General features: G+C 51.2%; 1 protein-coding gene and 1 long non-coding RNA gene across 20 annotated transcripts in view; one reads left to right on the top strand and one right to left on the bottom strand.

Moving 5' to 3' along the window:
- MBNL3 (muscleblind like splicing regulator 3) overlaps nt 1-25,078 on the bottom strand; it is a 100,713-nt gene extending 75,635 nt beyond the window's left edge. For 5 of the 19 annotated variants that reach the window (XR_005824145.1, XM_040572826.1, XM_040572829.1 and 2 more), the window contains exon 1: nt 24,959-25,078. The gene's annotated coding sequence lies outside the window, so the exon portion shown is untranslated. Of the gene's footprint in view, nt 1-15,371; nt 15,586-22,955; nt 23,366-24,041; nt 24,210-24,319; nt 24,451-24,958 lie in introns of those variants that run through there. The other 14 variants (XR_005824147.1, XM_040572833.1, XR_005824149.1 and 11 more) reach the window with 12 other exon arrangements.
- A 4-nt stretch (nt 25,079-25,082) lies between these two features.
- Nucleotides 25,083-25,760, top strand: LOC121077556. Its single transcript, XR_005824151.1, has 2 exons — nt 25,083-25,223; nt 25,379-25,760. It is a non-coding gene; the product is annotated as an uncharacterized LOC121077556 (long non-coding RNA).

Raw genomic sequence — 25,760 nt, 5'->3', positions numbered from 1 at the left:
CCCGTGGGACAGGGAACGGTTGGGGATCTGCACCGAGAGGAGCCAACAGAGCTAAGCCCTGAAAAAAGGCAAGGAGAAGTCAAAGTCACCCTTGAGGCACTTTCCAAGCTGTTTCGAATTAGCGCGTTGGCCTCTCTTGCCTTCCACACACCCCAAAATCTATTATTCGTTGCTCTTCATCTCATTGCCAGGTAGATGAATCAGCTTCCCAGTGACTGAACACCCTCCCTTGTCTCTAAGATGCCTGAGTCACGGACTTCAGCTGAAGTCCTCAAATCCTCAGTTATCTCACCTTCCCGCATCCACACCGTGATGGCCTCCAACTTCTCCCCCATGGAAGTCTCGGGGACCTGAATTACCTCCAGTTTCCCACGTAGCACCTGCGGCATTCTTTTCTTCCAGAAAACATCTGACTTAATACGAAACCACTGAACCAGAACCAGGAGGTGGGCTGCGGCTAGCCAGGGTCTGTGTCCAGATGAGCGGCGCCTTCTGCCTGCCCTGTCCTTCCTGCCGGCACCCTGCAGCCCCCAGCTGCTTCGGGTCAGCAGCAATGTAGACATACAAGCACCCACCCCCGCTTCGTTTGGTGCCTGTCAGCTGACTTTAAAAGCAGCAGACGAAAACTAAACAGGGATATATTCCCCCAAGCCCTGAGCACACACTCAGAACCTCCATCAGCGCATTTATTTCCTTCCCCTAAGAGAAGGAGCTTGGGCGATGGCAGAGGGAAGAGGGGATAGATGGCAAGAGGAGTCTTTGTTTTAATTGGCTGCTGTTAAGAACATTAGAAGGGTGCTTGAAGGAGAATGATTACGGGCATAGTGCAGAGGAGGTAATCAAAGGTGTCCGACAAACTGAATTTATGATGTGGCTTAGCAATCCATCACCCGGCTATCAATCCTACGTACGTGCACATACATAAGCCTCAAACATATACTTAGCTTGGGGGTCTGGAGAAAAAAAAGCCTCTCTTCTTGCAACCCCAGGTAGCAGCCACTCTGCTCCTTATAACGTTACAGAAGCTATTTATTTCAAACCGGGGAGGCGAATCAGTTCAGATCTAAAGGACAAAAATTGTTTTAAATTCTTCTAAGTGTGAAGATAACTTTGTTTACAAAATGCATACAAGGGAACATATGCATACAGCACAAACTCAGCTGTGGAAATTTGGCTCCCTGCAATTCCCTGTGATACAGTTGCATTTTTTCCAGAGGAAGTCTAATGGTCTTGTTTGTTTTCACCACTCAGAGGAGTTCAATGAAATTTTCTATTGGGAAAGTCTAATGAGGTCACACCAACAGAACAGGGTAACTGGGAAGGAATGTCCTTGCGTTTTATTTTTAGAATAAGGGTAAAGGTGGGGCTTTGCAAGAGACAGGGGATGGGCCCGTTTTAGGGCACACGGCCAGGCTGGAACGCTTGGTCCTGTGAGGTTGGGGGGCGTTGAGCTTGTTTTTGCAACAGCAAAGCTTTTACTGAAATCAGCAGCAAGAGAGCAGGAGAGTCCGACGCGGAGACGAGCAGCGCGATGCCTGGATGCTTGGGCAGCAACAGCCACGGGGATCGATCGCAGCTGAGCAGCTCTTAGCCACATGAGCAGAGAACGCTCTCCCCTCCTGGCCACGTTCCCTTTTCTTTGCTGCAAAGACGAGTACCTCCAGTAGCTCCAGTGAACTTGAGATCTCTACTTCTGCACGTTAAGGGGAATCCGAGTTACAGCAGGACGAGCATTGCGGAGAAAAGCAAGAGCAAGAAAAGCACGACATGGCAGAGCAGAGGGGCACGGTGCACCAACACGCCGCCAACAGAGCATCCCGCACCAGGGCAGGGAACGGAATTTAGTCTATTGTTAAGCGTTAAGGCTGGGTGTCAAAACGCAGCGAGACAGCCTCAGGGAGAGACGAGCCAGAATGAGACTGAAAATGAAAAGGAAGAAACAAAACTAAATAAAAGAACCAAGGTGGAGCGGGAAGTGGCTTGACTGGGATAAACAGGTAAGGAGGAAAAAGGGTGCATTCAAGAGCAAGCAGGCCACGGTCTGTTTCCTGGCACTGGCTAATCTGATTGGCACGGAGATACAAGAAACAGAGGCTTAAATAGCTCATGGGAGCAGATCTTCAGCAGGGGAGGGCCGTCATCACTCGGCAATTAACTCCGTCACAGGCTCTGCCCCACGGAGCACGGAGTTATTCAGCGCGGCTCTGCCCCTAAACCCAAAGCAGGGACCTGACCCTGCCGAGCACAACCAATGCAGAACAAAGGAGAACAAGATTAAGCGTCTTTGTAAGGGTTAACAGACAATAGAGAACAAGCTGTTCCACGCGCTCAGGTCAGGAAAAACAGGACTGGGACTCGACACGGGCACAGCGCACGCATTGCTGCTGCCCTGCCAGGATCAGCGGAGCCCAAGCGGAGGAGCTCTGCCCACCAGGAACAGCGCTCTGAGGGTCCTCACCCTCAAACGAGCACAGACAGGGCTAACCCGGGGGGCTGTCTGGTAGGGGTACGGTTTTGGGAGAACTGGGGCAAAGCACCCCCTCACCCCTCCTGTGCCGCCCAGGTCTCCTGCTCGTACCGAAGAAAGACGTAGGTGGAGGAATCCAGCAGGCTGGGACCAGAATCACAGGAACAACCCGGGGAGGGCAAGAAACTGCTCTTTGATGGGTGGTCACGGGAGGCTGCACTCGTCTTCCAGCACACAAGCCCTCCAACACGACGTCTCTGAGCGGTACGTTGCCTGCAAGTCTTTCTGCTCCTGCCTGCGAGCAGGCGCAGGCAGAGAGGGAACATCCCCCTGAGCAGCACACTGCCCAGCTGAATCTGGGGAGCCCCTCTAGCACTACAAAGGGCACAGTCGGGTCGGTGGCAGGACACGTATACGAGCGGCAGCGTTGCACGTACAGCACAGACCGCAAGAAAAACACCCCAGGTCCACACCAAGGCTCCGCTTAACCCCAGCTCCTTGCTGCCCCGCCAAGGACCGCAGCACCTCCCCACCCTCCCACAGAGCAGGTTGCTCTTTTCCTCGGAGCAGAACCTTTGGCCCCAAACTCCAGTCCTCACCGCGGCAGCGACAGCACGGGACAGCGCAGCTCAGAGCACCCGAGGACGGGGGCAGACAGGGCTGGAGGAACGGCCCTCCTTCCCCCTGGAGCCCAGCAGCCGCCCAAGAGTTACAAGGCACTCACGCGCGATCTCCCAGCGTGATGCTCACCCAGCCACCCGCTATTTTTTAACTCGGAGGATTTCCTGAGCCTGCTGTGGTTGGCCCGCTCGGTATTCCCCAGCCAGCTCCCCACTTAGCGCTTGTCTGGCCTCCCCAACACTTGTGCAAGCTTTGTACACCCATGGCCTCTCTCGGCAAGGACCTCAAGAGCTCCTCTGTGAAGGAGGAAGATGAAGCTCCTCGGGAGCCTTTGGCCACAGTCACGCTTTGATCTCCCTGCCCGCCCCGTACTTTTATGATATGCTGCAGGCTGAGCACCAGTCTCTTCTCGGAGACATCTCTTTTTAGGAGCTTCCAGTTAAAGTCTGCGTATGGCAGTTTGTAAAGCTTATTTTTCTCGTAGATAAAGAGGAGTGGCAGGGTGACACAGCAATCTCGAGATGAAATGTCACAGTTCCCAACCATTTGGGGACGCTCACTGCAGCAAGTCTCATTTGCAATGTCAGATCTGGGAGCAAACTTGCAATTAAAAAAAAATAATTAGGAGTGACCTTGAAAACAAGGCCTACAATATAACTAACCCTCCTTCAGGATTTGTTGATCAAGAAGCTCTTCTGTGGGCTACAGCACAAGGGCACTTTTTCCAACGATCACGTTACCTCTGCCCAGTTAGGCCATAGCGGAAATTTTAGGGACCTTTACACAAAGGCACCGGGAGAGCGTTCCCCTGCAGACACCTCCCTGCCCACTCTTCAAGGAGCAGGGTAAGCTCCAGCCTCGCCAAGTCCACGGGTAAGGCAGGGCTTGCAATTAAGCAATAATGATCACAGTCACAAGGCATTTCCAAGGGGCTGATGACCGGCTGGGTGGGGTTACATTACAATCCATTAACCTGATCAGCATTTAAACCTCCACAACTACACAGCAGAGGCTGCCACCGGGATTATAAAAACAAAATGAGAACATACTCTTGAAACACGCGTCTTTCAAGGCTTTGGAGAGCCTTACAGCTACGTCTTCACAGATAATCACATCACAGGTACAGGACAAGGTTAGGAAATAAATGCCCAGGGCTAATGAGCAAGTTCATTCATCTTACCTAGCACAGAAGTGTTTTCCCCCTCCATCTCATGGTAATGTTACCTTGACAGGTACAGAGCCCAGAGCAAATTCTGCGTCTGTCCTATATTCTGAATTATCCCTTTAGGGATTAGAGCAAAGATACATATTTGGGGAATGGGTACTGTGGTGCTTCCTACGGCCTCCCGCGTGGCTTGCGGCATCGGAAAATTAAGCTGACTGGAAGAGCAAAGCCTGATGCTGCCCCACAAAGCAGGGCTTGTTTGGTACCATTACTCACAGGCCAGTTAAACTATGAAGTTGCTACTCCACACCCTTTCCTACATATTTACAGATTATCACAGAATCGTCTAGGTTGGAAGAGACCTCCAAGATCATCTAGTCCAACCTCTGTCCTAACACTAACAAGACCTCCACTAAACCGTATCACTAAGGACTACATCTAAATGTCTTTTAAAGACCTCCAGGGATGGCGACTGAACCAATTATAGGGCAAGGGGAAAAAAAACACAAGTTTCAAAGACGCGTCCTGGAAATACCACGTGCCCTCGGACACCCCATACATCCCGCTGGATGTAGAGCTGAGCCTAACTTTACCTCTCCTTAACTGCTACTCTGCGAGCTCCCAAAGCACTGATCATACGCCTCTGCTCTTATCGACTAGCTGGGATATCACTGAAACATCGTGGTGGTTGGTAACTTAATATTTTTCTTCCCCTCTCTCCTGGGAAGACTTTTGCGTGGGATAGTCCCTGCTGGGGTGGGTTTTGACATGCTGTCCTCGCTTCTCTGAAGGCTGGCCTGCCAACACGAGGACCTCAGGCACATGTGCACGCACACGGACGGATCGAGTACAAGGGACCTACCAGGACAAAGCCGGCCTGATGTTGAGCACTGCAGCAGGGACTTGGCAGCTTTCCCATCGCTCTCCTCTTTTTGTGATTTTAGTTGCTGGCTTAGTGCATTCCCCACTCTCCACACCATTTCTGCCCAGTCAGGGGCTCTGCTTGCAGATAGGAGGGCTCTTTTTGTCTGGATCTTTGTTCTGTCAGCATCCTCTAAATATCATTCCCTTAACACCTGATTTAATGTTGCAACCCCTTTAATTATACACAATGGAGATTTTATTGGAAATCTGATTATTCTTTGAAAGTCTGAGCATTTCATCCCAGCCTCAGAATTGATCTATTGACTGCTTTCAAATCTCCCATTTTAATTTAACATTTAACACTTTATACCCACATTAATTACACTCCCCACGATCACTATTAACAAACACCATCTCTGACCCTCTCCCGATATCCCTCAGGAACAGCCCTGGCAGACCTCGCTCCAACAAAACTCGCGAGAGGGATTTGTTCTTGAACGCGGGCACTTACGGCACTGATCTCTTCAGTGGGCGAGGACGAGAAAGAAAAACCCACGGCGCCGAGTAAGTAGCGAGAATCTGCACTAGCAGATAGCCGCGGAGCTGGGCGAAACGCCGACTTGGTTCAGCAGGGGAAGCGACTGCCAGCCCACGCGGAGCTGAGCAGGCGCAGACCCCAATCCGGCGGCGGCGCGGGGACTGGCCAGGCCCCAGGACATGCCGAGCGGAGGCTCCAGCCAGCTCAGGGTCCATCTGTCCCACCCCCGTCTCAGCTGGAGAGGGACCAGGCTCTGATGCGGGGAGCCACCGTTTATAGGCTCCGTGGCGACTCCTGCCCACACGGAACAGCGGGTGAGCTGTCCTTGGCCGGCTTCGGAGCCGCACGCAAGAACTGGAGCACGGGAGATGCTGACAGGGAAGTCGGGGAAAACAAAGCTTTGCCAGCTCAGGATCTCCCGGCACGTAGCGTGCACCGTGCCAGCCTGCAGGTCGAGGTCCCTCTGCTTGCCTCACCGCAGCACAACGTGGAGTGCAAGGCGCTCCTCTGAGGCGCCGTGCCGTCCTGCCCCCGAGCTCTGCCCCCAGGGATCCACGAACACAATCTTTCTGCAGGGGCTTACCAGGGGGCTGGACAGTCCCAGCCCTGACCCAGCTCCAGAGAAGCAGACACCTAGATTTGTGAGTAAAAAGAAAAACCTCATTTTCACAGAGCAATAACGCCACCCTCCTCCACACTAGCATTTTCCTATCAATCTTCCTTGTTACTACTTTGCGTGCCTGCAACAGAGCAGAGCTCTTGTTAGAAGACACAAACCGCTTGGACTAATTAAGGGAGACACCCCCCACGCTGCCTTTATATCCAGCCACTGCCAGGTCTCCAAGAGAAGGTGGCTGCTATAAGGCACTGGAAAAGCTCAGCTCAGGCAGGATGGTACCAGATTTCTTCTCCAGACCACAGAAAAAAAAAACTCAAAGAGCTTGCGGGGAGTCGGGTGCTCTTTTTACCCTGTCCACAATGCACTCGTGTTTCTACGTTGCAAACGGAGGTGGAGTAAGAAGATCGCATCCCCAGTGCTGCAGGAAACAAGAATATTTGTCCGTGAATAATTTCTCCAGCATATTAAGCACAAGTCATTCTTATGCAAAGGCTGCCCTGTACAGCTGCCAAGGTCAGTAAGACCTTGCTTTATTTGCTGCATAAGGGCTGGCTGCGCAAGTTTTACCTTGTACATATATTTCCATGCCTTCTCATCTTAGACTTCCCTGCTGCTAGCACCTATGCATCTTGCTGTCTGTTCAGTAGGCCATGCTACCATCCCTGGCTGCTGCTAATGACTACCCAATATCCAATCCTCCAGTACAGTCAAAATTCCAGCAAACCATTTCGTACGGTATGTTTAATTCAAAGACACCAAGGACAATATTGAATAACAATTTTCAAGGAAAACATGCTCCACAGCTTTTGCTAACAACATCAATATGCTTCTATTTTCAGGGGGTCTTGACCCGTTATCCAGTCACACAGCCAGCACTGTTCGCATTCTAGCATCTACATACAGACGATTTTTTGTGCAGGGATTGCATTCAACCAAGAGGCACTGCCTGCAAACACAAGCTCTGGATTACGACGCCAGCGAGTGCACATTTCTGTAAGCAGCCAACTACGTGCACTTACCGAGCAGCCTGAATCTAAATATTCAGAGGGTGGCAAGACACTGGCACAGGCTGCCCAGAGAAGCTGTGGACGCCCCACGCCCGGAGGTGTTCAACGCTGGAAGAGGCCCTGGGCAACCTGACCTAGTGGGTGGCATCCCTGCCCACGGCAGGGGGTCGGAACTGAACGGGCTTTAAGGTCGCTTCCAAGCCGAGCCATCCTATGACGATTCTATCAAAAAGATGCCAGGGTCTGAAAATAAGGCCCCATGCTTTTTAAAGTGCAAGCACTGTTTTGTTTTTTTGTTTTTTTCCCCTGGAAAACCGCCAGCAGTTATACCCAGACTAAGGACCCTTCCCCCGGCCCCAGTTTACTAAATGCTCTGACACTACAGGGGCAACGGACAAACTTTCATATTTACACGAAGAAAAATAATATTTTGAGCTTGTATACCCTTGTGGTATTATGAAGGACTCGAACATCAAGAAACTTTAATCCAAGCTTTAGTCCCTTTGCAGAAGAGAGATAAGTGCCCCGCCTGAGGTCAGTGGTTGCGTAGGAAAACTTCCCAACGGCCTGTCCTGTTCAGGAAGCACGCTGCCCTGCCCCATCCTCTCTATGGGCTAGACCCGTATCAACGGGGAGATGGCAAGCAAAATCGTCCCCTACATCCCCCGACCTGCCAGGAGAAGTGCAGCACAGCGCCCAGTGACAGCACTTCTTCACTCTGCTGGCTTACTGCAGGTTGCACCTCACCACACCTGATGTCCCACGGCAGCATTCAGTGCGGAGCTCTTGCTTACCAGCATCTGATGCAAACAGGTTTCCAGGCTGAGAGGAGATCTGGTCCAGTAACAACACGAAGCCAGGGCTCAGGATGAGCGCCCACACATCCCTCCTCCAGCCCAGAAACCACGCGCTGTATGTCCACGCTGAGGGCTACGTGCTCCTCAGGGTAAAAACCCTCTCCCCTTTTATTCTGCAGCAGACTGATCATGGTACGAACCCACAGCCACCGCCGTAACACGAATCATCACCCAAGCTTAACACACACACACACACACACACACTGGTGCCAGCAGTTTCTCAACCGGAGATCAGCAGCATCATAATGAGGCTGTAGAGAGGGGTTAAGAAGCACGGCTGAAAAGGGATGCAAACATATGGACTTTAGGCTCTGAGCAAGCACACTGCCATACGTGCAGCTCAAAAGGTTAGCGTCACTTACGAGCAAGAACTGCCTGGCTGAATGTACTGCCTTTGGTAAACTGAGAACAGCTACATGATAGAGTGGACTAATTAACTGCATTTTACTTTTGGGGACCCAGGCTTAAATCCTGGCTCTTGTCACAGCTGAAAATGAATTTAGGGACTACAATGAGAGCTGAGATCATTTATTTTCCACAAAATCATCAAACAATTGCCACTCTCCTGACAGAGAGGCCCAGAACTCTATGCAAGGGTATTAGGGCTTGTGCTGTTACTTCCCCAAGTATAAAAGTTATTAACGGGCTGACGTGAACAGTTACCGCAGCTATCGGTGCCATTTAGCTGGACTGAGCGCCTGAACGGGAAGAGCACTGCCATGCAGCGCTGTGGACACTTCACGGTGCAATGCTGTGCAGATGGCAAGTTCTATAGAGAGTATTATTTGGCAGGACTTTATATTAAATTTTCATACCAATTCATATACCCCTTAAATTAAGGGGGGCAAAACACGGCCCTGGTGTAACTCTAGCTACTTCACTGGAAAACCACCAGGTCTGATCTAATTTCCCCACTTCCTCCCAGCCAAAGGCCACTCGGAGTTGGTAGGGAAGTCAGTACTTTCCCCATCAAGTAATTCTCTATTTTTATCTTGCTAAGAACGGTTTTCATTTAGAAACTTCATTTAGAAACTTTAGAAACCCCTGCTTCAGGGAGAAACCAAGAACCCTTTTCCTCTCAGATTCTTACTACATAAATTTTCATCTAATCAAATAAGCCATTTTTCCATGACGATTTCTTTCAGTGGAAGAGTCCGAACACTGGACCAGTCCCTGAATGCTTCCAATCAAATAAACGTGAATACCCGGGGAGCTGCGGTCAGACCGCACCGGTGTCCCCAGCAAGAAAATCCGAGCCCTCCTATGGAGTCAGGCTAGAGGCCAGCCCAGGCAGCTCAGACACAGCCACTGGAGCTGGGAAGCTGAGGGCAGCCGGACACCTCTTTCACAAGGCTGGCAGCAGACTGCAGACCTCCCTAAACACACTCAAAGCCTGCTTGAGCCCCGGTTCCCTCCTGGCTCACTGTCCCCTCCTAGGAAAGCGCTGAAAAGACCGATTAACTGCGCTACTGACTGTGGCGGCAGCACCAAGCTCCTTCACTGAGTTTGCAGTATGTCATGTCACCTCTCCATGCTTCAGTTCACCTACCCCAAATGATGGCGATCCCGATCCTCTGCGTTAAACCCTTCGGAAAGCAGCATGTTCAAAACATAAGTTAAGAAGCAGCTAGTGACAGTGAACCACAGTTTGGAAACAACACGATGCCCTATTAAAGCACAAGCGTTATTGCTCCAGAAGTGCTATTGCCTTCTTTCCTCCCCTCTTAGCAAAGAAACAGTCTCCAGCATCCTCAGCAGCCAGCACAACTGAGGGTGGGCAGGAAGATGCAACAGAGGTCAAAAGGAACACAGAAATATTTTCTGAAGCAGCCTCTGGCACATAACGCTCAGCAACGCAGCCCGGCTCAGCAATACAGCACCTTTCATCTGCACCCAGCAAAAGGCCCAGACGTTTAACCCTTTAGCAGAACAAAGCAAGGGGTGGGTGCTGCCTTCGCCATGGGGTTTTAGAGCAAGCCAGAGGTTTGCGAGGAAGGCTTTCCTTGAACAGGAGAGGGAGAAAGCTCGAGTCAGACTTCTATCCACAGACTCACAGACTTGGAGGGAAGGGATGAAGCAGAAAACATTTGTGAACCAGGGAAGAAGGGAGCAGCAGCCACAGCACTCTGGAGGCTCACAAAGAAACCAGGCGACCAGGAGCTCCCAGCTCTCAGACAGGGCAAGAGTCCCAAGGTCCCAAGGCCAAGCCAAATTCTGCAAGTAAGGGCTATGCATCTCCCCCCGCCGTTATCTTTAAATCCTCTTTACTCTGTGGAGCTATTCTCCACCCTCCTTTGCTTTTAATCAGGCCTGACCTACAGATGTCAGCCTCATTTCGGCTAAGTCAACACAACTGCCACATCTAGGATGCTGTTACAGGAAAAACCTTACTTACGCTTTTGGCCGGATTCCAGAGTCTACTTCTTGGTCTAGACCTGACCCCGTTCCTTTTCTGCAAGCCTAATCCTTTACCTTAAGGGCACAGCGAACACACAGGGACTCCAACACGGGCCTGTCTCTGCTCAGTCTCCCCTTCAGCCTGCAGAGCCACGAGACTCTTGATCACGCTGCACAAATGCTGATGTTTATTGACAAAAGGCTCCCTTAGAACCTCACGTTCTTTAAAAGCACACATGCATTCAGGAGACAGAAAGCAAATGGGAAACACGGGCTTTACATTCTGCAAGGTAAGTCCCCATCCTAGCACTTGCACGACAGGACACGAACCTTCAATTAACAGCCCCAAAAAAGTTACCTCAAATGCAGCCCTGGCCTCACACCGAAGGATCTGCTACATCCAGCTTCGTCTAAAGGTTTTTCATCCTTCAGCAAAGAGACATCAACACAGTACATTCATTTAGCACAAAGGACTTCAGCCAGCTACCATGTCACCCTGTAACAGTACCTCACCGAGCCCAGCCCAGCTACTCGCTGCAACAGTACTTACAAATTAAGAGCTAGCTCATGGCTCTTACGCCACCTCGCATTCGGCACGTTCCTTTCTGTCCCCACACCACACAGCCGACACGCAGGAGTTGCAGGCCAGGGGCAGACGGACAGTAGCTTGTCCTGTCTCGCCCAGACACATCATACAAGCAGGGTATTTGCCTCGGATCCTGTGGGGAACAATGGGAGCACGGGCACAGACCCAGCTGCACGGCACTAAGTCACGCTCCAAGCCCAGCACACAGAGGCCCCTGCTGACACCCCTGACACTCCCCCCTGCCATGCTGCCATCCGTCCAAACACCTTTCTTCTGGTTTGGGCCCCAGCCCTGCCTCTCCCTCCTACCCCTCTCCTCCATCTATCCCTTCACACAAGCTCCCCGTCTTCACTCTCAAAGCTAACTATCCCCCCCCCTCAAAATCCTGACTCCCACCCACCTCATCTCCCTACTTTTTCAGTTTGCCATCAAAAGTCTCGTGTCTTGCGCCTTGGGAGCCTTCACCTGCAGAGACCTGCAAAATCTCCTTTACCACACACCTCTGACAGCCTGTGTGGCTCTGAGTCTCCAACTTGCTGGGACCCCCATGCCTCTGGCCTGGTTTTGTGCTCCATCCACCTCGTGACCAGAAAACCTCGGCCCCAGCGGCATATCAACAGCAGCAGTGGAAATATCAACCTGTGAATGAGATATTAGCAACTAATCTCTTATCAGCTTATTTGAGGAGGCAGCCAGCTAACAACGACAAAAAAAAAAAAAACCCTCACACCAACCTTCAGGCAACACCACAGGTGTTTCTTGGTTCTCAGAGACATTTGCATGGTGTTTCCTACAAAGTTTGTGGGGGGATGATCAAAACCCCAAATATTAGTGTCTGGCCTGATACTGAGCTAATGTTCGGTGCACAGGAGCTGTAAACAAAACCCCACTGGGGCTAGGAGGAGCCTCCCGATCAAATTCTGAGCTCTACAGCATTCCTCAAACACGTGCTGCAAGAAAGCCTCCACACAGCCTCACCTTTCATATCACAGGAGTAGGTGGGGGAGGGAGAGAAAAATAGATTAAAAACAAGATGCGGGCCAGATCCTCAGAAAACAAGAATCAGAGATGCTCCCTCTGTTTACACAACGACAGATTCCAGCCGAATGTGCTTTTTAAGTCCTTTCACAAAATATTTTAACCCGCCTTTATGTCTGCAATGATTGCAAGCTAGGTAGTGTTTTTTCAGGGAAATTATTTATTCAGCTTTAGCGACTAACCTGAATTTTCAGATCATTTCGAAAGAAAAATCGGAGCATTTCTTCACAAAAGGCAAGCAGCGTTAGGTTTTTCTCACTTGTTTTTTTTTTTTTCCTCCTCTACCTCAGCTGAAACTATGCTTCAAGGCCAAGTATCTCTACCTTTCATCTAACAAATAAACAAACTATATATTTCTCAACAAAAATGCTCTTCCCTATGCCTCTATGCCAGAAAATGGGATTGTTTTTTCAGCTCATCACTGAAGCCAAAGACTCTTTACCAGTTTACCTAAAGTGGAATAAAATCCTTTTCTTTTTTAATTGAATTTTCAGTTTAGCCACCTACTTGAAAAAAAACAGCTAGTCTTACATTTCTGGCTGCAGTCTTACAACCTGGAATTAGCTGAACACAAAGTTCAAAGTGTGGGATTACCACCGGCTTGGCATTAGTGAAGCACCCTATGAAAAACATCCACAGAAAGCAGAGACAGTCAAAAGCAAATTACAGGGTCAGTGAAAGCGGCCACACTATTGTATGAACCACGCTAATGTTCCTTCCCAGACTAAAGAACAAAAACCAGCAGCACAAAGCTCAAATTAAATAAAATTAAGGCTCTAATCTGAGTCCATCCTATTAAGGCACAGCTCCAAAAGGCACAGACTCACCCCAGAGGCATTTCTGGCACCCGGGTGAGGCTCCCCCACTAAGGGAAGCTCAGGTGGCACATACCCACCTTCGCCAAGGCTCCTGTGGAGCACTCACCACGGGGGAAGCAATGCCCACACAGCAGGTCTGGTTTAAGGCAAGGAGACCACTCCATCTCATCACGAATAAGCTCTACTTCTGGAAGGCAGAGAACAGATGTACATTTTCTTGCATGGAGACGCCCTCTACTCAATCCAGCCTAAGACCTTCACTTACATGAGGCTGTGATTAGGGGATTCAGGTCATGAGCAAGCAGATCTCACACTTTAATTCTCTCACTTGCCTGAATCTCCAAGATGAGCAACATCACATTACCGCAGAAATCTACGCAAACTTGCGTGCACAGGGATGACTGCCAGTCTCTCCCTCAGAAAAGAGGGATGCGTGAAGACAAGCGTGATAACCTCCCACCCAAAGGTATTAGGTGCTGCTGCTCCGCTCTCCCAACACTAAAAGCTCAATCTTTGCAAACAACAATCTTAAAGCCAATCTCACCTCTTTGTCACCACAATCTACCTAACATTACTGCATCAGGTACATCAGCAGCGTTGCATTTATATTTCTCCCTCGGTACATCTCCCAGGAAGGTGTACACCAGCAAACACAGCAGATTGTATCCCCTCTTGCTCTCCAAGCTCAGCAAGCCTCCTCCCGAGATCACCCTGCTGAGAACCACTCTGGAAACAGACAGGTTTAGGATGAGACTAAAAGCAGCCACGTACCTGAGATCCAGTCACAGCCCCAGTTCCATCCTCCTGTAGGCATCACGCAGGACCAGGCCCTTCCTAAGTGATCTGGGACTGCAGTAGCACATTCCTAGCTGCACTGCTATCTTTTGTGTGTGTGTGTGTGTGTGTGTGTGTGTGTGGCAGCTTTCACTACCTGCAGATACTGTCCAAAAATACAGAAGAGTAATTTGTGCTCTTGGGAGCTCATAGTCTTAAGGCAGAGGTCAGGAGAAACTCTGTTCTTATTAACGCAGTTCTGGGGAAGCAGCGGGGTGGGGACAGTCAAGACTGCGCGCTTCCCACCAGCAGATTACAGCTAATAACAAAGATTATTGACATCAAATGAATTTAAATGCATTCTTCTACCATTCAGAATATTAGTGTTTGTTGTTTTTTTCCTTTTTAAACCTTCCTCCCAGTCTTGCTCCTATCTGTAGTCAGCTTTGCTTTCTGCCTATCACAAAGATGTTATGTTTGGACTACAATCACTGTAATGGACTTCTCCCCCTCAGCAGTTTTGTCGTACTAGGAGTCTTAAAAAAAAGCATTTGTAGTGTTAGTTTAACAAGCATCCTATCTTTCTTTTTTTTTTTTTTTTTTTTTTGGTAATTGCTGCATAACTCTGTGAATAAGTTCTGCAGTTCTAACGGCTTTCTTCCCTCTCACCAGGCAATGGGAAAGTCTCACCAGCACGGCGTTACTCAGGCAGAACGAGCGAGTGCCAGCGCCACAGCCACGGTCCAGCCCAGGGCTCTGCCGGGGAGGGGGAGCCAGCAGCACTCGGCACCATCCACAGGCACCAGAGACAAAGGGCACCAACAAAGCGTCTGCTACCGGTGACCACACCGAGGTTTCGAACTCGGGTGGCTTCCATGAGCGTTCACATTCAACCTAAGGACGCCTCTCCGTGCCGCCCTTCTAAACGAAAGGCTTCCCGCATGTGCTTACATCTCTGTTTCACTGTAGGAAAGGCAACTCCGTGGCAGCCAAGCTGCCAGTCCCTGCCTGCCAGCCCCAAAGCAGGAGCACTTGGCGGGGCCGCGGCTGCTGCCTGCAGGGCCAGTCTCCGTGATTCAGCCCCCACGTTTGCTCACCCGGTCCCCACAGTGGCAACACATTTCCAAGCCTTCAGTGCAGGCACCTGTGTGCAGTTATTTTTTTTTGTGGCGAATTCCAGTAGCACGCGATCAGTCCAACTCAACTGTCCAGTCCTTTTGTTTCAAAAAGGGAGTTGCCACTGGTAAAAGGCACCTGCCTTCGCTCACAGGCTCGTGCAACAGCTGTATTAAGCACTACTCTTAATAATTGGTATGTAACTACAACAGTTAGCATTTTATTGAATTAAAAAAAAAAAAACAGCACCTTGCAAAAGGCTGTCACTGAGCAGCTCGGCCCCACCTGTGCAGACGCTCTCCTGCAGGCCTGGGCAGCCTCCAGCTCAGATTTCACCACCACTTCCAGCTGACCCAAGCACAGGCTGCCATCAGCCTGGGCAGTTGTGCCCTCCCACGGGGCCTCAGGACTCATTCCTGCCCTCCCTCCTGGCCAGGACAAACATTTATGAGACCAAGCACAAGGCAGAGGAATGAGGACTGCAAGAGAGGAAAGAGACTGTACCTTTCAGTGCCAAAACCCCTCTGAAGGGCATGAAACAGCAGGTTCCATTCCATGTGGAGCCCATGGGTACTCAAGCAGCCTTGGCAATGCTTCTCTCACGCAGCTTTCACAATTCCCCCACATACACAAGTTCCACACAAGTTTGATTCTCTCTTTACCTGCACCTGGAAGTCATCTATATCAGAGACACAAGAGGAATTGGCTGTAGACCCTATGATAAGGATAAATCCCACAGCATTTTGCAACCAAATGCTCTGTTGCCAGATACTGCGTCCCCCAGGTTGGCTGAGCAGGTGGAGATGCTCCAAGACCTGGGGGAGAAACTGCTTCTAATGTAAGCTGGTATGCAAAATAGTGTAGTCACCCACCCAAGGGAATCTGGAACAGACTCTACAGCTGTGCTGAATTTATAAATCTGGTATCACTATAGGGATGAGATGGTGGCACCATACAGTAAATAAGTAAATCTATTGTCAGATACACCAGAAACTTCCCTGTATGTTATGGATTGATCTCAGGGTCTTTTCAGAAGTATAACCTTCCACCTAATGTAGGACACATGATGAATTTGACTTTCAGCAGCAGCATTCCAACCTTGATGTCCAAGCATCAGCTATCAAATGTGTCACATTATGACACAGCCACCAGAGCTGGAAAGTCCCCAGCCCAGTTCTGGTCAGCTTCATTTACATGGCCTGCAGCGTTGCTTCCTCAAGCCCCACATGAAAGGTGCTGCTGCATCAGCCAGAGCACGTCAGAGCCCACGGGAGCTGTTACCACGGCCATGCACAAGGAAGGGCGCAGGGGCTCTTGCACAAAGCACTTTACTCAGCAATTAGCCACGCCAAATTTGCAGGTGGAGGACTTGGTCTGGGGAACAAACCGAGGTCGAGCGAGGACCTAGGACTGAGGTGTTTGGTTCCGGACCCCAGAATCAAATGCAGCAACTACAAGGCAGGGGGGCAGTGCCATAACCCGGGAAGCCTGTCCGAGGGCAGGAAGGCACCTGCACGCTCTGGGTTCCTCAGCGGGTATGGTGCAGGCATCTGCAAACTTTGGGGGAAAGAGGACAGACAGTTACCTCTTAGTGCTACCGTGTAACCCTGCTAACAGCTCCATGCTACTGTTTCTTTTTTGTACAAAAATAACTTTACCAAAGGGTATCTAAAAATGTAAGGGGAGCTGCTTATTTTCATTTGTTTAAGAATGTGTGCAAAAGGACGCCGCTTCCCTTCCCTTCCCCACCAGTTTTGGGCTTGGAGGCCCGCGGTAGCGCCTCGCACCCCGCAGGGTGATCCTGGACCCAGCGCTCTGGAGCGCAATGCCCAGCAGCAGCGCCACAGCACGTGCCACACTCCTGCTCTCAGGGGTTTTCTTTTGGGGACAGGTTTCCCCGCCGGGAAGCCACGCACACGTAGCAGCTCGGCACCTCTGCCACCACAAGAACGAGATCCGCCTGCCCTTCGCGAGGCGCACGCACCCCGCTAGAGGCACCGCAGCCCTGCGCCCCGAGAACCTTCCTCCGGGAAGAACATTTCACAGATATTAACGAGTTCAGTCCCAATTAGCCCTGGCAGCGTATCCCCTGGCAAGCAGGGAGTGCGGGACTGGGCTGAGCTGTCCCCGCGAGGCTGCGGAGAGGCCAACGATGGCCGCCAGGCCTGCTGCCTGCCTCCCTCCCCACCGCCAGCTCCGGAGCGCGGCCTTCCCGTGGCTGCGAAGGCTTTCCAAAACACGGCAAGGAAAAAGGAAAAAAAAAAAAAAAAAAGCTTTCTGCTTTCCCTGAAAAGCAGGTCCATGCAATTAGAGAGGTACCAATAAAGATTTCACCATCCAAATTAAAAGTCAGGGCAGCAATAAAGAGCCCCCGAAATATAAGAAACACGTTGTGCACGGTGTGAAATTTATTGCTGCCTCGTGGAATGAAGCCAAACATCATAATATGGAAAAACACCGCTACTTTTGACCCAAACAGATTGGGAACAGGAAGTAAAAACAAATTACCCAGCTGCGGCCTCCCCGAGTTCTGAGCAGCAGCAGAGAAACCAGCATTTCCTGTCAGTGCCTGTCACAACCCACCACTGCCCGCGTCTGCTCGCTGTTTTCCTAGGGCCTGGTCCTAATCCCACCTGAACCGCTACCAGTTTGTTCTACAGCTCTCACAGAGAAGATCGGGCCTTTATCGGACAGGAATTGGGGTGTGAACCTCACGGGGCCAGCGCCTGGTTCCAGGCATCGAGGGGCTTCCGCTGTCCCACGGCCCCGTCTCCATTTTCGGCAGTGAAACTCCTGACTCAGTACAGGCATTTATCAGGAGTCAACTTTGGTTTTACTGCGTTGTCACCAGCAAACCCTGAGAAATTAAGTCAAGCCTCAAACGGCTTAAAGGATAATTGCATTTCTTTTAAACAATAGTTCTGTGTTACTTTTTTTTTTTTTTGAGCTTATGTATATTACATCCTAATTATGTTTTCAAGTTTTCCTCTGCAGGTACAAGAATAACCCAGAAAGACATACAGATGAGCTAATTTTAAAATCATAACTTGAGTCAAGGAGCTGAAGCTTTAAAGAAATGCCAGATATACCAAGGGATCTTCAAGAAAAAAAAAATATATATATATCTATATATACAAAACTGATAGTCCAGCACCTCTTTTGTTAAAAATGGTAACTAAATGCCAAAGACATTGACTTAAGCAGAAGAAATGTTGAATAGCACTCATGCAATGCAACAAAAAAGCCATTTACACATACATTACATACTAAACTGCAGCTCAGTCTAATATTTTGATTAAAATTCAGCTTTCCGAAGAAATCTTATAAACACTGCTTGTATCAAGCAGATTTTTACTACAAGATTTTAAAAGACTACATGACAGGTCTAGAAAACTTCATGAAGTAGAATAAGAATATTGTTTTGTATTTGTCTGTTTTTAAATTCTTTTTTTAAATAATCACAACCAGCCAAATTACGGTCATTAATACCACACTGGCTTTGCAGCAGATTTATGCCAGCATAAGTGAAAGCAGAATTTCACCCTCTAACACTTCTGGGCCATACAGGCATCTGCAGAAACGAAGAAAAAAGGCACATAAATGTGCACAAGCATACATTTTGTCCATTACAATCCACAAGTTTTACATGGACGTGCATTTTGTGCCTTTGTTTTGCAATAAAGTACCCTGAGCGTGCACGCAAGTACGATCTCCCCCACACAGCAATTTCCAGTCCTACCTCATACTCTTTTAAATCTGTCACTTTCGTGTTCCTAAATGCTGCTTCGGCAGAGGGGTTGCATTGTGAGGAAGGAAACTCTCGCCGCACTCCCGTTATCACGCTGCATGAAATTCTCACTGTACCCAAGAAGCCTCCCAGCAAAATCCAAGTTTATCACGCCAAGGAAAGAACAATAAGTGGGAGTCCGAAAAGGCAGTCAGAACTGCCGCCAAAATCCAAGCTCTTTCTCAAAAAAGGCCCTCCCTTAGGAAGCCTGCCAGTCAAACCCGATCACGAGGCTGTTTTCAGAGAGTGAATAGAGTTCTTATTGACACAGCTTATGTCTGCAGCATGCAGCCCTCTGCAAGGCTTTCAAGAACAGATCGGATTACACAGACACATTCTCTCTGATTTTATGCATTCAGAAGCCCTCAGACATAAAATACTGAGCTCTGAAGGCCACTGGTTTTCTGGCTTGCTATTACCATACGTGCTTTTACAAACGGCGTATGAGCAGATCCTGGCACCCTGACTTGGGCTCCCGAGGACCTCACCCTTATTGAGCAGGGCCATGTAATTTGGAGGCCAAGCCACAGATTTGCTCCAAGTGAGTAATACAAGACGACTCATCCCAGCGGTGGGTACTTAGCATCAGGACGGGAGAAAGGAAAAAAAATATCTGCTGACACCACTTAAAATGGGGGAAGATAACATCGCTCTGGGTAGACTATCCTTCCTGGAAGATGGCATGGAAAAATGGGAGGATACACACCTTTTAAGAGAACACGCACTACCACAGCTTCGCAGGCAAAAGGCACGCAGTTGCAGAAATGTCACAAGCACTGATTCAGGCAAACAACCTACCCAGGAGCAGCAATTTGCATGCCTACATGAGCCTAGAGAAAGCAAACTAAAAGGAACGGTTTATACCATTTCTACATTCAGTGGACACAATGAGGAAGTCTGTTCCAGGAGAAGACACACGTACAAAGTCTGGAGTACCCGTGATGCTGCATTAAAGGTGAACAGAGAATTACAAAATGTTTCAGTATTATAAAGGCTCCAGCTCAAAGACCGCACTTCAGCAAAGAGAGACGCGTCTGTGCTTGAAACATATGCCAAAGTGGGACCTGAGCAACGCCCTAGGGAAGGACACATGCACTGCCCAGAGGTCTGAAATATACTGATTGAAAAGACAGTTGGAAAATAACCCAACAAGCAAACCAGCGCATTACGTGAGTAAACCAGTTCCCTATCACCTAAAAGGGAACAGTTCCTGCACTAACTCAGCCACGCAGAACTGAAACTTCTCACTGAGATATTACATGTGGCAAACACAGCAAATCAAGCAAGTTTGAGCTTCAGAGCTTTTAAGGGATTTTAAGAGCAAACACACACTGTTCAACAAAGAAAGACATCCTCTGCCTTCCAGGCTATGATCACCCTCCAGCCAAACGTTTCTATCATGTTTCAAAAGATTTTTTCTCACATTTTGTGCTTTGGGTCCAGCCAGGAGGCTGGACCTGGGTAACCCAAATGTGCAATGCCGTGTCTGTCTGAGACGGCAGATCTTTGGTTGGACATTTGGACTTTGTTTTCACAGCACAGTGAAAGAGCCGCAGCTCTTATAACTACATCTGGAAGGTGAGACCCCGGCAAACTCTGCTTTTCAGCGCACAGCCTCCCTCTGAATGAGCAGCATCGTGTTTCTAGTACTCGGTTTCCACACGTGACTTCTAGTACACTCATGGTCAGAAAAGCCTGCTCCTATAAAGGCTGCATATTCTTTCCCAACATGTCTGAGTCACACAATGGTTTGCTCCACTGCCAAAGCCAAGCTCTTACCACTGGTATGGCAAGGGTGTCCTGCTGCAGGCATCAGTAACCAAATTCTGACTGCAGATTCATAATCATCACCTGTGCCTGCATCATCCACACAAAAAAAAAAATCTTGATTTGCTTTCAGGCTCCTGACTAAGCTGCAGACACTGGTGCCTAGGAAAGCCGTGGTTTGACTTGTTCATGAAGAAAGGGCCATTTACAAGACACCAGCCGTGCAGTTTTGCCATCAGTTTAACTTGGCATAAGTCAGTGCCGCTAACAAAAGCGGCAGTCCGGCCTCATCCTGTCCTGCTTGTATACCCCAGGTCCGTGTGCTAGCACAACTGTTTGTGTGGCTACGGGGAAAAACAAACCGGGGAAGCCGTGACTGTTGAAAGAGCGTCACTTTCTTTGTTGTTACTCTGAAAGATTATTTTTAAGCAGCAAGGATGGCAAAGGCATGAGAGCAAAAGGCTGGAAGCAGAACCACTTTTTCCACTGCAGCACCAGCTTCAAAACTGATTTCCAAACTACACTGCAAGAGGTAAGAAAGCCAGAGCCCCCCAGTTCGGGGTCGCAAGTTTAAGTCCCACTTTGATGTTCCCTTAAACACACAGAACAAAACTTCTAGACCTGTAAAATGTAAGAAAAACACTTAAGCCTCTTGCCAGACGTTCTTCATCAAAAAAGGAGGCAGAGCAGGCCACTGTTGCTTATGAAGTGGAATTGTGCATGAAAACCACTAGAAAATCATCTACGTGGATGCCAAACTGCATCCGTTACTGCAGCACTGACACCCCAGCACCCCTGCTTTTCGGTAACCTCCCCATGGCAGCTAAGGGAAGAGGCCAGTCACTAGATGTACTTCCTCACCCTCCTTGGAGGGCCCTCGCTCCCCCTTAGTGGGGAAGAGGATGTCGCACCCCAACTTCTCCCGACTCGGCCAGACATTGCGGGAGGCTGAGCATCACAGCACCTATGGGTTAGTTTCCTCCCTAACCATCAGGGCTGCTCCGGACCCCAGTGGGTCTATCACAAACCTCCTGGAAGATAGTACCAGACCTGTTATAGATGCATCCAGACTGAACAGGTACGTAAGACGCAGCTGCTCCGGGAAGACTGACTGCGTATGAGAACAGGCTGCACCTTCTCTCGCTATAGATGCATCCCATAATAGCTAGAAGCTTCTGTACAGTCCACTGTCTTTCAAATAGAAACACTCAAATGCCAAAATAGCTCTCAAACTTTTCTGGGCCATCGCTACTTGGAAATGACTTAATTTAAATATGTACCATATTTATGCGCTCACACACACACCAGGGGAAATCAGCATTTGTAAGAAGGGCTAGTGCCCACACACGGGAACTCTGCACTCGCACTGCGTGTGCCCGGGAGCCGCGCAGCCCCGGAGCAAGGCAGGCCCTGTCCGACAGCCCCCCCAGCTCCCACCCGCTGGCAGGGAGCGCTGGAAAGACCACGGCCCGCGGGCTCCAGACCAGACCTCTTGGTAACGCAGATCTTTTTGGGGTATAGAGTGGTGGGGGCAGGGAAGATTTAAGACCAAATTACAGAGCCCTTAAAATCCCCCTCAGTTGTGCGAACTGCACAAAGCTGAACCCACGAGCCCTTTCCTTCGGGAGGTTATTTCTTCCCCCTAGGAACGAGATGTGCAATTCAGGCGCTCACTTGTAAATAAAGCTCCAAGGAGCAGGACTGTGCCACATAAGGTATTTCTCCAACCTGGAGAGCAGCACCGCTGCAGCCTCTACGCGCTACCTTAAAAGCGAAATACCCGCAAGGAGGACCCATAGGGGGAAAACATCTCTGCAACCCCATTGAAGCTGCTTATGGAAACTTTAACTGCATTACTTCTGCTACTGCATAATCCCAGCAGAACTTGCTTAATTCAGACTGCTCCAACTCAGACACTCGATAGTTTCAACATGGTATATAGACTATTACCTCGCTCTAATTACAGGATCACATTACATGTCCAACAACCACTGCAATTTAGTCTTGCTTGATACACCCCAGCTCAAAATTGCTCATCCCACCTCTCACTTCTATACTTTCTGGCATCCTTTGAATAAAGGCAGAAACACCAAGCAGCCCTTTACTAATTGACGTGCACACGCCCCAAGCCCCCTAAAGTCATTATTTCTTCACAGTAATGAAGCTGACGACTTTCACCAGTGCAGAATAAACAAGTACCCAGTTTCAGGCAAACAGCACGGACACGGCGCTGCTCAAACGCTTATCTACACAAACACGTCCCAGGATTACTGCTTATAACCGTAGCTGCACAACACCCCCCAATTCCCACGCCGCTCCCGAAAGCCGGTGTCGATCTCGCACCGAGTCCCGATACACACGGAGCCTCCACAGCAGGATCAGGCCCTCAGAGTTTCGCTACCTCAGAGGCAGCGGCGCGCATTTCGCCTTTGAGCTCCAAACTGCACCTACAGCTCCCGCTGCCGCGGGAGGGGACGGTTCGCTCCCTGCGACCGCACGGCCGAGCCCGAACCGAACGCTAACAGGTCTCTTACTTTCTTCTTGCCTCGCCATCACCTCATGCTCCACAGGGGAATATTTTGCTCCCCGAGCAGACGAGCTGTCCGGCCATCGCTCCGCAATGATTCAGCAAGGGGGTGGCTCCCGGTCGGAAGGCACACCTACCACGAACTGTCATACCACAGGGCTGGGTGAAAATGGGAGAAGTTGCTCTCTCTATCATGGCTGCACTTTCTGAAATGCGTAGACCTGGCCTGGCAGGGTCGAGGGGGGCAGGGGCGGGGGGGGGGGGGAAATCTATCTGCAGGCACATGGAGGTAACTCATGGAAATATCTAGAGCCTTTTAACTACGGCACAAGTGAATGATGAAGGAGAAAAAAAAAAAAAAAAAAAAAAAGCCAGACACTTTCAGAGCCAGCATCAACTTCGCCAGGCTGTGTTCTTTGTTTCTAGGCAGACTCCAGTGCAGTGGCAAGAACGAACAAATGCGCATGTCTTAATAAGAGTCCAAAAAAAAAAAAAAAAAATCCCCCCTCCAAAGCCCCCACTCGTTCCTGTAGCAGGAGGGGAGCCCACCAAACAGTTTGTGCTGCTTTTTCAGAACTGAAACTCCGCTTCGGCCTCGTTCTGAAGGCAAATTTCGCTACGCCACGCGCTATTAGCGCGGAAAGCCGCCCGGCACACTTTCAGCAGCCACGACGGCTGCAGAAACGAGTTAGTTAGTTTGTTGCTTGGGTTGGTTTTTTTTTTTTTTTTTTAATTTTATTTCTTGTTTGTTTGCTCGTTTGTTTAAATAAAAGCCCAGAACCGAACAGCAGCCAGGGGCGAGCTTTTGCGGATGCTTTCCGCCAGCCTGCGCCAGCAGCCGGGCGTGTTTCGGGGGGGGGGAGCAGCGCCGAGCCTCGGCTCAGACAAAGACCCGGAGCGCCCCAACCCCCCCCCCCGGGGCCCAGCCCGTACCCCGGCCCCGCGGCTCCCCCCGGCGCCGCCCCGCACGCAGCCGGCCCCCGCTCCGCCGCCGTCTCCGTGCCCCCCCCCCCCTTCCCCGTTCCCCCGGGGGGGGGCTTCCCCGGGGCCGCTGCGGGGGGGGGAGGTGGGGGGGGGGGGAGAGCGGCCTTACCTTGGCGGCGGCGGCGGCGGCGCTAAGCGGGCGGGCGGGCGGGCAGCGGGCGGCCGCTCCGTGCCACGCGCGGCGGCGGCGAGCCACGGGGGCCGGTTTAGCACGGGGGCCGGCTGCGCGCCGCCATTTTAACGCCTCCCTCCCCGCCCTCCCCCCCCCCCCCCCCCCGCCTCCCCGCGGCGGCCGGCCACGCGCGGCGTGGAAATGTCACTCAGCGGCGCCCCCTCCCCGCTGCTCCCCGCTCCCCTCCCCTCCACCGCCGCCGCCGCCGCCGTTACATTGACGCAGCGGCTCCCGGTCGCCGTGCCCGCCGCGGCGGAGCTAGCAGGGCGGCAGCAGCAGCAGCAGCAGCCGCCGCCGTCGCCGTCGTCGTCGTCGCGGCCCCTCCGCCGCCTCCCGCCGCCGGGCGCACATGGTACGCTCCGGGGCCGCGCCGCGCCGCGCCCCGCCGGCCGCGCGCGCCGCCGCGCCGCCTGGCTGCTGCCATGGCAACCCGCCGGCAGCCCCGACCCGACCCGGCCCGGCCCGGCCCGGCCCGGCCCCGCTCACCGGGGGGGGGGGGGGCAGCGCGGCCCAGCCGAGCCCCCGCCGCCTCCCTCCCCGCAGCCGTCCCCGCAAAAGCGGCCTCGCGTCCTGCCGCCGAGGGGCAGCGGCCCAGTCGCCGGCACGCCGCCCCCGCTGTCCCCGGAGTCGTCCCGGGCATCCCCTCTGCCCCCGTAGACCCCCTCGCCCTGTCGCGTCCCGATCGCCAAAGCCGCGGGCCGTGTCGCCCCGCCGAGGGGCTGCAGCCCCGCTGTCCCCAAAGCCACCGTCACCCCCCCCCCCCCCCCCCCCCCCCCGGTCCCCAGCACTACCGTCACTTCACCCCCTCGGGCAGAGGAGGGGGCTGTGTCCCCGCCAGCCCGGGCCGCCCTTACCTCGGCAGCGGCGCGGCTCGTCCGCACCGCAGTGCTCATTTTCGCTCGTGTTTTACAACAGAAAATCGCCCTGCGCCAGGACAGCCGCGAGGGAGAAGAGGCGCAGCGTGAGGCGGACGAGGGAGTAAATCGTAAAGCCGCCGTGCGCGCTCTGCATGCTGCGGACGAGGAGCTAATTTCCTGGTAGACGTCTTCAGGATGCCTCAAGTCAGACCTCTCCAGAGCGGCCCTTAAAGATATCGCTGTTTGATTACAAGCAACCCCGGTAATTTCTGACTTTGGCGTCTCATTCCCACGAATACTTACACTTTAATTGCGCGTTTTGTCAGGGCGAGCTGAAAACAACCAGCAACCGTTGGATCACATAAGAAAACTGAGTCGATCACCTTTTTCTTTTCTTTTTTTTTGTTTTTAAACCAGCGTTTTACGGGGTTCAGCGACATATACTACATTTTGTCAAGCTCAACCAGAAGCTGAAAGTGGCAGACGAGGGTTGCTTATCGCATGCGGAATGGCCCTCCCTGAAAACAGCACCGATGGAAATGACTGTAATAAACGCGCCGGTGTTGGCGGTCTGAGCAGCACACCGGGAGCCCTGCTTTCTGCACCCTGTTCTGAGAACGACTTCCTCTGCGGCCAGGAGCAGATCACTTCTCTTAGTTACCACCATGCCAATTCATAGTTGAAATCAATTAGTTAATGTTTGCAAAGTCAGTTGAAGATGAAAAAGCATTACATACTGCTAATAAAACTGTAACGATCCCACTGTTAAACATTAAACGCACAATGATGTGTAAAAAAA

This window comes from Cygnus olor, chromosome 13 (assembly GCF_009769625.2).
Source record: "Cygnus olor isolate bCygOlo1 chromosome 13, bCygOlo1.pri.v2, whole genome shotgun sequence".
Taxonomy (NCBI): domain Eukaryota; kingdom Metazoa; phylum Chordata; class Aves; order Anseriformes; family Anatidae; genus Cygnus; species Cygnus olor.
The sequence above is the reverse complement of the archived record's forward strand: the minus strand, read 5'-3'. Positions and strand labels throughout refer to the sequence as shown.